A 13333-nucleotide genomic window follows, 5' to 3' on the forward strand; every position below is an offset into this window, starting at 1 on the left:
AAATGATACAGACATACAGACAGCATAATCATAACCAGTAACCCGTAACCTGGTCTTAGACACCTTATATGACCCCCTTTACATAGAATGTGGTGCCACTACAGAACCTTGGTTGCAACCCATGTTCTGTATGGTCCCAGTTTATATCAATAACGTCACACCCCCAAAGCAAAATTGATGCAGGAAGGGATGACACAGACATCACAGGTCTTCACTTATATGATTCTGTGTTCTTTCTCCACTAGCCTTGCCATTTTCTGCTAGGCAAACTTTCATGTTCTTAATGTTTCCAAGGAAGATGAAGCTAATGTAACTCATTTTATTTACTCTTTGTGTGTCACCAGCTCTGGAAACACATGTATTTCTCAAACAACTGGAATTCTTTTAAGCTGGGGTTTGGTATTGACAACCCAAGCATTCAAAAATCATGAGTCAGGTGCCAAGATTGGCTTAAAAATAACATTTAAAATACATTTTGGGTTCTTTTTATTTGTCTGCTGTGTTTTGGAGTTTTAGGGCTCACATTTTCAAGCTTTTCTCTGCAGACAGAAGAGTGGGAAACTTACTCTATTTTATTAAATCAAAGTTGATAGTCTCACATAATCACAACTTCATGAGGTGAGGGGAAGGATAGTGCAGTGGCTAGGGTACTACCATAGGATTTAGGAGAGCTGGGTTCAATTTCCTGCTCCGCCACAGGCTTCCTGTATGACCACAGGCATGTCATTTAGCCTCGCCGTGTCTCAGTTTTCCCATCTGTAAAAAGGAGATGATGTTACTTCCATACCTCAGTGGGGTGTGTGAGGAGAAATACATTTAAAGTGTGTGCTGTGTTCAGATGCTACAGTGATTGTGGCCATATAAGTACTTTCAATAGGAGGAAAACAAAAAAATGTTGTGAAACTTGCAATAAAACTGCAAGTGTTGGTAACATTGCTGGATGCAACAGATGGTTGAAATAGATGCAGGCTGGGAGTTTGCAACAGTAAAATGAGCATGTGCTAGTAATTTTTAAGAGGTTTCTATTTGTGAGGCTTTTAAGTCTTTTAACTAATATTCATTGTCAGGTAGAGTGTACTGTATTTCTGTGGCATTGTGGACGTGGTGTCTCCTGTGAGTTTAAAACAGGCCCAACCCAAGCAATTTAAATGAGTGTTTCCCTGTCTTACATTGTTTGGCACAGCTGCCATTAGGCACTTGCCAGAGGGGAAGGGGGAATTAAATTATATTTACAAATGATATTTGTTTCTAGTTAAAAATCTAAAAAGTGTGTTGTTACAGGGTTTTCTCCAGTAACTTTTGCAAAAGACATGGCGTTATTGATCAGCTAACAGTGGAGGAGTTCTGGGCCGTACACCCCCATTGTGTTGAGCTGAATCTGTTTCTATTGCATTAATTTAAGAATTGGTGTTTGGAAGTTTTGTGAACAATAGTTTGCCAATAAATCTAGTTTTTTAACCTGAAATTTCAGTTACTTTACATATTATTTATCGCATGCAAAGCATTGACCTGGTCCAGGAAGTCTTACTCAGTGGAACTATTCATGCGAGTAAGGGTTTGCAGGAGCCTATGCTGTATTTGCAACAGAGCTCTAAATCTTTACCTAACCAAATCTTAATGTTGCATGCTGCAGCGGGTGTGTATGAATACATATATTCCTCACCCTGAATAGTAAGGAGTACGCCAAGCAATGAAATGTATATGATAGAAAAACAACTTCAGGTATAAAGCATATTACAATTGTGTCTAATTCCAGTGTTTCATTTTTAGATTCTGACAAAAATGTTTTGTAGAAGCTGGATTTGCTGTTTAACCAGTTAAACTGAACAGTTTCTCTTGATATATGAACAAGTACAAATCAGCAGCAAAAGGTTACCCCCTGCAGTTAATTTAAAGTAACTGCAGGTACAAGGAGAACTAGATTGCTTTTCACTTATGATAACAAAATTTCTACATGTACAAAAGAAAGTTGTCACGTTAACATCCAGGCCAAATTGCATTGTCTACAGTGAGAGCAATACTGGGCCCTTAATGTCATAAAAAAACATTCCTTGGTTATTGGCACTTTTATTCTTCCCTAGTACCACATTGAGAATTGCTCAGCAAGATTTGCAAGGCTGAGGATCATGTCATAATGCCTAAAAATATGTACAAATGGGTGCCCATCCCAACCACAGGTTCACTCCCTACCTATGACTGTGTACAAATCCTCCTCCTTCTCTGTCACTATTAGGTTTGTTCAAACAAGAAGCCAGGCCACCATGGTGCCATTGTTGTGACACTGCAGTGTTACCACTCTCTTACCACGTGACCGTCTGACTCTGGGCTATGAAAGCAAAAAAGTTCTTTTCCATCAGTTATCTCCTGGCTAGATACCCCAATGATCGGTGCATTAGAAATACCCTATGTTAGATCTGTATCAGAGGGGTAGCCGTGTAGTCTGGATCTGTAAAAGCAGCAGAGAATCCTGTGGCACCTTATAGACTAACAGACGTTTAGGAGCATGAGCTTTCGTGGGTGAATACCCACTTCGTCAGATGCATGTAGTGGAAATTTCCAGGGGCAGGTATATATATGCTAGCAAGCAAGCTACAGATAATGAGGTTAGTTCAATCAGGGAGGATGAGGCCCTGTTAGGTTAGTTCAATCAAGGACTTTATGCCTCCTCCTCTGCAGGATATGCCATGCACTTTGGAAAACACTGCTATATTCCGTCTTGAGCTGAAGGGGTCAGACTTTGAGAACCTGCCATGCTAGTACCTGTAGTCGCTATGAGTCACACCTGCAAGTTGAGATTGGCTGCAGTCTTCTCCTCTAGGTGCAGCCCCTGAGCTCTTGGATAGCTGCCAGTGCAGCTCTTGGTAGGGACAAAGCTTGGGTTTCCTTGTTTGAAATCTGGTCAATTAAAAGTTTTCAGCCCCTTCATTATCATGGTTTTCAGTTTCCTCTCTAGTTTTGTCTTCTCTCGCCCTCCCAGGAATTAATTCTGTGTTTTGGGATGATGCCAAACCAGAGGTAAAGGCTTCCTTTCATTTTCCCATAATTAAGTATCATTGGCACTGCTGCCTTTTTCATTTTGTTACATGTCCTCATATAGTCTAAACATTTTTTGTTGAAGTAGCTTACGGTTCATGTCAAGTGTTAAGATTTCTATAAATATTCTCTCAGTTGTTAGTGTATATTTGGCTCACTCAGATTGGCTAATAGCTGACAAAATGAGCCATAAAAATCAGCTGCTTCTGCTGTCTTTCATGCAAGAAGTATTTCTCCTGTAAAGATGGAAATGAACATCAGAGGAAATAACTTTTTGCTATAATTCTACTAAGAAAATTCATGAAACACAGTCTTTCTTTGACTATATGTTAGAATGATCAGAACTTCTAAGACTGCCCTCTTTTATACACCTCTACCCCGATATAACGCGACCCGATATAACACGAATTCAGCTATAACTTGGTAAAGCAGCGCTTTGGGGGATTGGGCTGTGTGCTCCGGCGGATCAGAGCGTCAGCATGTCTGGCTCTGACATGCTGCTCTGAGCGGCATGTTAAGGGTGCTGCGCCAGGGATGAGGGCTTGGATAAGGGGCAGAGGGTCTCGGGGGGTAGACAGGGAGCAGTGGGGGTTGGATGGTTCGGAGATTCTGGGAGCAGGACAGGCAGGGGATGGGGAATGGGGGTGTTGGATAGGGCGTGGGAGTCCTGGGGGTGATTAGGGTTGGGGGGGGTCTCTGGAGGGGGCCGTCAGGGTCAAGGAGCAGGAGGGCTTAGATAGAGGGCAGGGTCTTGGGAAGGGTGATTAGGAGAAGGGGGTCTCTGGAGGAAGTAGTTAGAGGACAAGGAGTGGGGGGGTATGGGGGTTCTGAGGGGTCAGCCAGGGGGCAGGAAGTATGTGGGGGTCAGATAGGGGGCAGGGCCAGGCATGTTTGCTGACTATTAAAAACGGAAATGCTCAAAGCAAAAGCAAGTTCAATATAACATGGTTTCACCTATAACGCGGTAAGACTTTTTGGCTCCCGAGGACCGCTTTATATTGGGGTGTATATAAAGAGATGCAAGAGAAATATTTACCAGTTAATATTTCCATGGCAAGCACTAAAGAACTGGAAGAAATGTAGCAGGGTGTCACCCCCTAATAGATGTGTGAGTTACAGGACAGGATCCTTCCATCAATTTGAAATGAGTCACAAGTGACATAATTTAAATTGTCACTATGGTTCAGTCACCGGTGAGGCGTAGTCCATGATACAAAACAACCACACCAGTCATCATGGCTGGGAGTCGTGTCTCAAGAACATCTTGTTCTTATTCAGAATATTTAACTGTGAAATATTCTCCAACACCATGGCAGGAGAGAGCAGGACTGAAACACATTGCAAATAGATATGAGCCTGCTAAGGGTATGTCTACATTGCAGGAAGATGTGGGATTGCAACATGTGTAGCGAATTAAAGTTAGCTTGGGCACCAAGAGTAGCAGAACTGTGGCAGCACGGGCTGCAGCATGGGCTAGCCACCTGAATACAAGCCCACTAGGGAGCCTGGATACATACTTGAGCAATTAGCCTGTGTGATAATCTGTGTTGCCATGGCTTCACTGCTATTGATACACAAGCTAGCTAAATTAAAATTTACTCAGGTCTGTCTACACATGCCACAATCAAACCTCCGAATGCAGTGTAGACATACTCTATCTTGCAAGTAGGTTAGTCACAAACTTCTGAACTTGATCTGAGGGTCAAATGCTTTAAAATATGGGTTGTTTGTCCATCAGGGATTTTGATTCAACCCATTATAGAACCAGAGGTTAGTTATGTGATTTGGATCTGGATTTACACTTAGATTCAAGCCCCGCTCCCTGAGCAAAGATGAGGGCGGCATTCATATCAGCAATTTTGTCTGTGATTGTAAGATCTCAAGGGCAATACGTCACTGTTACTGGACGATAAAGCAACGATTACAGTGAAACAGAGAGTGCAACACCTGCAAATCTTATAAAGCACCATCTTGTTATAAGAAAGCACAGCCAAAAGGAAAGGCAATGAAGCTAATATCTTTAAAGTTAACCAGCGGCCAAGGCTACGTAAGATTCATATCTACTGCCATATTAACACAGGTAGCAGGCAAATGCTCTAGGACAGATTCTTGCTCAATTCCCAGCAGGAAGGAGTGCTTTAGGAGGGAAGCCTGCACAGGAGCCTGGATCCTGGGGCATTCTCAGCAGTAATGCTATTGTATGCTGCAGGGTTCTGGAATGCCGTTAGTATCTGTGATCGTGTGATTTGTATTACTGTAGGAGAAAGTAGCATTTTCTAATCCGAGGAGGAATGTTCATCATAAGTAGCGTGTTCGGAGTAGTGCTAATGGTGAAGAGAATAGGGTAGAGGGAGTGGAGTTGTTGGGGTTGGAGGACTCCCAAGTGCCTCTCCTTCACTGCATCTGCTGGTAAAATCACAGCTCATTGTAAGGAAGCCAAATCCCACAGAAGCAGTTGGGGCTCTTCATGAGTCATCCCTCTGTGCATCCATCTCAGCAGCGCTGAATGTGCTACGGATTTGAGGGGAAGGAAACAGCTGTTACCCTCTGAAGCTGCTTGCATCAGCCAATCTAGAGACTGTCATTAGCACTGTCCTTCCAGCAGAAGTCACTTTCTGGACCCCAGCTATGTCCCGACCTAGACAATTCCCAGGTGCCTGTTCTAACCAGTTGATTTAGTGCCTCCATAAATTGCCACTGGCTTTCTTGTGGAATAGAGAGTGTTCTAGTGGTTAGCGCAGGGGTATCGTTCTCAGGACTCCTGAATTCTAGCCTCTGCTCTGCTGGTGCCTTGTTCTATGACCTTGTGCAAGTCAATTAACAATTTGCTCATCTGTGAAATTAATATAATAAAATATAGTTACCCCATTGGAGTGTTGTGAGGTTTAATTAGTTAATGTTTTTAAATCACCATGAGGTTTTTATTTTGTTTTGTTTTTTTTTAATGTGATGTGCAAAGTATTATCATTAAGAGAGCTGGGTTTCTGAGTAACCATGTAGGCTATGCAGTGCCTGTGATCAGAGTCACTCTGTTTCTCTTTGCAGTCTATTCTGGCGATTCCTCTGGAGTTTACTGGCTCCATAAAAGGACGTGCTGACCTTATCCATTCAATGGCTACTTAAACCAAAGCAGAGAGATGATTAAAAGCATCTGTCTTGGTTACTTGTTTACAGGTGATATCTGGCGCTTGAAATAACAAGATGGAAATGTGAATCCTTAAGTGCTCAGCTCTCTAGAGGCATCAGTTAGGGCACAGTTCTGGCCTTCCTTGCAGGTACACAGTGGGGGTGGGAAAATAGCCTTTTCTGTCCATCATGTGCACCTCTGCAAGAGCAGGCTGGATATGTACCCAGGCAAAGGGGTGCCTCAGAGCTCCAAGTGGGTGTGTAAGTCCTTCCCTAGAGCTGAGTGGACACCACAAAACTGTATTTACAAGCACATGCACTCAGATTCCTAACAGCTGCTTAATTGGATCACTGCATCAGGCTGGCAGATTTTGCCTGAAAATCACACCTGTTAGCAGGTGGTGATCTCGCTGGGCTTTGCTGACTCGCTGGTACAGCTGGCTTCTTTCCACACACAGGTATAAAGCAAAGGGGAGCTGCCCTCAGGCAAAGCAAGAGTTAGAGCGGTTGGGGGACAGACTGATCCTGAAAGAAGAAACTGTCAGTGTAACCAGTCAGGAGGGGTAGCTAAGTCTGGGGATAAGGATAAGGCTCAGGCTGGGGTTTTGTGGGATTCTGGAAGTACCTTTGAGTGACTAACTCAGACCCCAGGAGGGGTGACTTCATTTTGGCTCTCAGTATGTGCAGTGGTGTTTGGAGGGGGCCGGGGGCACCACCTGCTTACTGTGCACTGTCCAGTTGCTCTTGGTAAACATTCACACAAGTGAGTCTTTGTTTGCAGCAATGTTAGGGGAATGGCTGTTCTTGGTACAGAGAGCCATGTTGGCAGGCGAGCAAAGATGCTTGAGCATGGACAGGCATCATCACAATGTATCATTCACTGGGTGGTGTTCTGTTTAAACAAATTCAGTTATAAAACCAGGGAGCCCAAACAATACCGTGTGGCGGAGGTGACCAGTCACACACAAGTAGTGGAAGAGAGTGGTTCACAAACACCTCACTGGACGCTTAGGGAATCTGAGCTACAGAAACTGGCATAGCAAGACTGTTGCAATCAAATCAGGACTAAGTTGTATTGCCAGCACAGCACAGTCTGACACAGTTCATATTTACCACACAGGCCTATCAAACAGGGCAAAATCGCCATCCTAGGGAGAAAAAAAGACATAAGCAACAGAGGGAACATGAAATCCCAGTGATTTCATTTCTGTAGTAAAGATTTCCACAATCTGGAATGTCCTGATTCTGTATTTCTGATGGCACTGAATGAGGCAGAGGGTGATGGGCACAGGGCTAGTAATCAGAAGATCTTGGATCCTATTGGAGTTTCACCTTGCAATCCCTCTGATCTCAGATCTAATGATTTCGTTGTCAGTTCTGCACAGTAGGCTTGAGATTCAGGCCATTAATATTGGGAGTTATGTAGAGGAAGCACCATATATGCAAGGTAAAGCCAAGTCTAAAATCTGGCCCTAATCCAATGATAAGATCCACAAGGCTGGACTTCTGCATCCAGGCAGGAAGCCTTCTTAATTTTACTGGGAATCTGTGCTGGTGCACAGATCTGCTCGTGGAGATCTCACTGCGGGACCATGGCCTCTGACAATAAAATGTGTGTGTGTGTTATCAATGGTTCACAATTGAGCAGGAAGGGCATAGTGAGTGGGGTCCTGCAAGACTCTGTCCTAGGTCTAGTTCTATTCAATATCATCTTAAAAGATTTGGATAATACAGTAGAACCTCAGAGTTACAAACAGCTCGGGAATGCAGGTTGTTTGTAACTCTGAAATGTTTGTAACGCTGAACAAAACATTATGGTTGTTTGTTTTTTCAAAAGAGTACAACTGAACATTGGCTTAATACAGCTTTGAAACTTTACCATGCAGAAGAAAAATGCTGATTTCCCTTTACTTTTTAGTAGTTTACACTTAACACAGTACTGTATTGCATATGCCTTTTTTAAAAAAAATCATCTCTGTTGCTGCCTGATTGAGTACTTCTGGTTCCAAATGAGGTGTGTGGTTGACTGGTCAGTTTTCGTAACTCTGGTGTTCATAACTCTGAGGTTCAGCTGTAGCATAGAGAGTATACTTATAAAGTTTTCAGACAATACCAAGCTAGGAAGGGTTGCAACCACTTTAGAGGACAGGATTAAAATTCAAAATGAATTTGTCAAACTAGAGAAATGGCCTGAAATGAATAAGATGGAATTTAATAAGGACAAATACAAAGTATACTTAGGAAGGAATAATCAATTGCACAAATACAAAATGGGATATGACTGCCTAGGAAAGAGTACTGAAGAAAAGGATCTGGGGTTATAGTGGATCTCAAAGTAAATATGAGTCAACAAAATAATACTGTTGCAAAAAAAGCAAGACTCATTCTGGGATGTAGTAGCAGGACTGTTGTAAGCAAGACACATTGGCCTGCTAAACCCAGTGTTGTGAGTTAAATCCTTGAGGGGGCCATTTAGGGAACTGGGGGAAAAAAAACCTGTTTGGGAATTTGTCCTGCTTTGAGCAGGGGGTTGGACTAGATGATCTCCTGAGGTCACTTCTCAGCCTGATATTCTATGATTCTTTCGGTCTACTCAGCACTGATGCGGCCTTGCTGTAATACTCTGTTCAGTTCTGGGTACCAAACTTCAGGGAAGATGTGGACACATTGGAGAAAGTCCAGAGGAGAACAACAGAAATGATAAAGGTCTAGAAAACATGACCTATGAGGAAAGATTGAAAAAATTGAGTTTGTTTAGTCTGGAGTAGAGAAGACTGAGGGGATGTGATAATAGTCTTTAAGTACGGAAGAGGTTGTTATAAAGAGGAGGGTGATAAATTGTTCTCCTTAACCACTGGAGGACAGGACAGAACCTGTCATGAGCATGGATGTATTATCTTCTGGGATGGTAGTTGAAGCATGAAGGGACGTATGAATCTATAGTGCATCTGGCACGTAAATATCTTGTGATGCCGGCTACAACAGTGCCATGTGAATGCCTGTTCTCACTTTCAGGTGACATTGTTAACAAGACATGGGCAGCATTATCTCCTGCAAATTGTAACCAAACTTGTTTGTCTGAACAATTGGCAAAATTAGGACTGAGTGGACTTATAGGTTTTACATTGTTTTATGTTTGAATGCAGTTATTTTTTGTACATAATTCTACATTTGTAAGTTTGACTTTAATTATAAAGAGATTGCACTGCAGTACTTGTATTAGGTGAATTGAAATATACCATACTATTTCTTTTGTTTTTTACAGTGCAAATATTTGTATAAATATAAAGTGAGCACTGTACACTTTGTATTCTGTGTTGTAATTGAAATCAATGTATTTGAAAATGTAGAAGACATCCACAAATATTTAAATAAATGGTATTCTATTATTGTTTAAAGGCACAATTAATCGCAATTAAATTTTTTAATCACTTGACTGCCCAAATAATAATATATTAGTAGTAGTAGACGTCATAGTCCGTCTTACCAAGTATTTCATCCAAACAGGAGCTCAGATACCATGATGAGGTTTGTGATACAAAAAATGATTTTGGGATCTCAGAAGTATAGTTCAGACCAGTGTGACCTCTCTCTCTCTCTCTCTCTCTCTCTCCCTCTCTATGTTTAAACTCGAATTCTCCAATTTGTTGCAAAAATAACTGTCAAACGTGTCAATAGAGAGCTATTTTTCATCTTCTTCATGCTTCAGCTAAGCTATAATTTTTCATCAGCCTATCATGTTTATAAAATCTAATAAACTCTTGTTTTTTCCCCAGAGCAATGTCAAACAAGTGGGTAGATACATCAGAAGCAAGAACTAAAAGAACAAAATCCTGAACAGCCGTCAATGTATATTCTGAGAGCCTTGTTAAAAAGGTATAAAAAGTACCATATGTAAGTATGTGGATACAAACAAAACTATAGTTTTAAGCCACTGAAAACAGTCTTATAATGGGAAGTGTCCAGCAACCTTAAATTATAAGCAGGTTGTCACGGAGTCCCCAGGCAATGCTCTGGAACTGCTCCCCACAAAGCCAGTCAGGACTTTGGGGAGCCTCCTCTCCCTCGGAGCAGACTATCTTCAGGGCAAGAAGTTCACATGGCTTCACCTCCTGAGTCTCTCCTAGGAGCATTCAGCATATGCTCCTCAGTGTGCTTCCCACAGCGAGTCTGCCCAGGCGGGGTCCTAGGAAAGCCACCAGGTCTTGCACCCCCACTTCGCAGTCAGACATGACTCTTAGCCAGCCAGTAAAATAGAGGTTTATTTAGATGACAGGAACACAGTCCAAAACAAGTCTTGCCGATACAGACAACAGGACCCCCTTTAGTTAGGTCCATCTGGGGCCCCAGGGAGGCCACAGCCTCATCGGGAGGCCCAAGCCCCGTTGGGGCTCCCATCCATTTTTCAGCCAGTTTCCAAAACTGCCAAAAAAAACCCCTTCAGCCCTTCCTCTCTCGGCTTTGTATCTTTTCTGGGACAGGAGGTCACCTGATCTCTTTGTTCTCCCACACAATAAGCATCCCCTTGAATAGGGAAAAGGCCCAGGCCATTAGTTGCCAGGCGACAGAGGGTCGGCCATAACTGAGGCCCCTGCACAGTATTCAGAGGAAACATTAAAAACAGTCCCACTTCGTCACACAGTACTGCTAGGCTTGTCCATGATATAGGTCATGTGGGGTTGGTATACTGCCACTGAATCTATTCTGCAAAATTCCGCCTAGGAAACACATAGATTTTTAGAAATAATTCTAAGTCAAATTGTTGGTTTTGTATTTTATTTCTATTTATTTAGATATAAATAATAAAAAGATGCCTCTGCTTTAAGTGCCTCCACATATAACTAAGCAAATAATCATTTTAAATAGGCACTCAGCCAGCCACTTACATCTGTAGGATTTCTGTCCATCAACCAAGATTTTAGGTCAAGAAGGCAGAGTTTATAACATAGCTCCAAGCTCCTCATGTCGTAAGATTCATCAGCCATTGTACCTGCCCTTCCATTCCCCCATGTAATCCCTAAATTGGTTTGCAACTTCAGCATAATCCATATTCTCTTTTTTTCTGAAGCTCCTGAAATTTCCTCCTATCTACTTCTGGTGTTAATTTAAACTTCTGCACGAAAACTTGCTTGCAGTGCTCATAATTTCCATGGTCCTCTCTCACTATATGACTGAAGGTATCCGAGGTCTTCCCTATCAGAAAGAAGACAGATCCCAAAGCCATATTCTCGGTCACCTGGTTCAATTCACAACTCACTCAAAAGCATTTAAAATACATGTGTGTTATCCCCATCCTATAGCAGGATAATAACTTAAAATCTGGTCTGCCCAAGGAGCCAATTATACGGTATCTGCCTCCCATTTACTGAATTGGTGTGCTACTGGCACATGCACTCCAATTCCAGTTCATACTGTCATTGCATTTTCTGGACTGCTCTCTTCTGTTTCTGCTCAGCAAACTGTTTAGCTTCCAGGTGCAGCTTTTCTCTCTCCCCAGTTGCTACTCCAGTCGCTCCATACAATCCTGTTGTACTCTTTCCCCCTGCCCTCTGGGAAGTCATCCCCAAACTGTCCCTGTCCTGGTCATCTATTCTTTCCCCAGTTCCCTGGGTCACCTCCTTGCCCTGCTACTACTGGTTTGGGCCAGTTTTATGCAGCGAAGTCACTAGCGCTGGCTTGTTAAGCTCCTTAGAGTCTAGCTTTCTTTGTTTCATAGAACTGTTAGACCTGGAAGGACCTTGAGAATCTCCTGCACTCATGGCAGGACTAAGTATTATCTAGACCATTCCTGACAGGTGTTTGTCTAACCTGCTCTTAAAAATATCCAATGATGGACATTCTACAACCTTCCTGGGCAAGTTATTCCAGTTTAACTCCCTGACAGTTAGGAATTTTTTCCTAATGTCCAACCTAAACCTCCCTTGCTGCAGTTTAAGCCCATTGCTTCTTGTCCTATCCTCAGAGGTTAAAAAAAACAATTGTTCTCCCTCCTCCTTGTAACAACCTTTTATGTACTTGAAAACTATCATGTCCCCCCTCAGCAGCCTTCTCTTTTCCACACTAAACAAACTCCCATTTTTTCCAATCTTCTCTCATAGGTCATGTTTTCTAGACTTTTAATCATTTTTGTTGCTCTTCTCTGGACTTTTTCCATTTTGTCCACATCTTTTATGAAATGTGGCGCCGAGAACTGGACACAGTACTCTAGTTGAGGCCTAATCAGTGCAGAATAGAGCAAAAGAATTACTACTTGTCTTTGCACATCTCTGTTAACTGGTCTTTCTTAAACTGCTTATCATTTATTTTGTGTGTGTCTTTTCCTATTCTTTTCCAGCAAAGCATACCAGACACTTTTTTCTCTTGCTTTCACCTTCTCCGACATGTTTTTATTGCGATGGTCTCTCAAAGGAACTTCACCACTGTCACACCATCCCACTACACTACAGCCAATATGTTATAGTTCCCAGCTACCTTGCACCTCTGACCCCTTCCTTGGTCTCTGAATGCATTTCCTACAGGTCTTACTCCTCACACCTTTACCTCCTGAGGGTGGAATCCTGCATTTCTCCCACTCTTAGACCAGATGTTAGGCTACACTATCCAGTGCACCAACTGGACTTCCCGAACTTGTCCTACTGGACTCAGTACCTGCAGTTCTTCCTTCCAGGAGCTTGTGACCAGTGGTGAATACACAGTGATCCAAAGCAGTCTTTTTAAAACAAAATATTGTTTAATCTTAACAGTAGGAACAAGACAGCACATAAAAGAAGAGGTTTTTTAAAATACTCTATATGTATAGCTATCCTACCTATAGTCCTAAGCAGGCCTGTCTTATCCTAGACACTCCAACCTTTGGAGTCTGGCTTCCCCTTAGGTCAAAACCATGTCTCCCTATTTCAGGGAGAATGTCTCTTTTTAAAAAGTGACAATGTTCTTTGTTCTCTCCTGTGCTTCTTAAGCCTGGTTTAAACTGGTTTGGACAGGTCACAAGGGCGTCCAGAGGGCTCTTCAAAGCAGATGTCTCTGCATTGTCTTTTATCCGTTGAAGTGTTTTCCAGGAGATGTGAATATCAGGAATCACCCCCTCTTCTGTGGTGCATTTCCGAACAAACCCATCAGTGAATTAACACAATATATGCATACAATAAACACCACAATGACCTGATCAAGAGAG

At 42.4% G+C, this 13333-nt stretch overlaps 1 long non-coding RNA gene across 4 annotated transcripts in view; it reads left to right on the plus strand.

Annotated features, from left to right (window-relative positions):
* The window catches only part of LOC142046791 (uncharacterized), a 156234-nt gene that overhangs the window by 35840 nt on the left and 107061 nt on the right, over positions 1-13333 (plus strand). For 3 of the 4 annotated variants that reach the window (XR_012655838.1, XR_012655841.1, XR_012655840.1), the window contains exon 3: positions 9936-10035. This is a non-coding gene — a long non-coding RNA (uncharacterized LOC142046791). Of the gene's footprint in view, positions 1-9935; positions 10054-13333 lie in introns of all 4 variants that reach the window. The other variant, XR_012655839.1, reaches the window with a different exon arrangement.

Source organism: Chelonoidis abingdonii, chromosome 4 (genome assembly GCF_003597395.2).
Source record: "Chelonoidis abingdonii isolate Lonesome George chromosome 4, CheloAbing_2.0, whole genome shotgun sequence".
NCBI classification, from domain to species: Eukaryota; Metazoa; Chordata; order Testudines; family Testudinidae; genus Chelonoidis; species Chelonoidis abingdonii.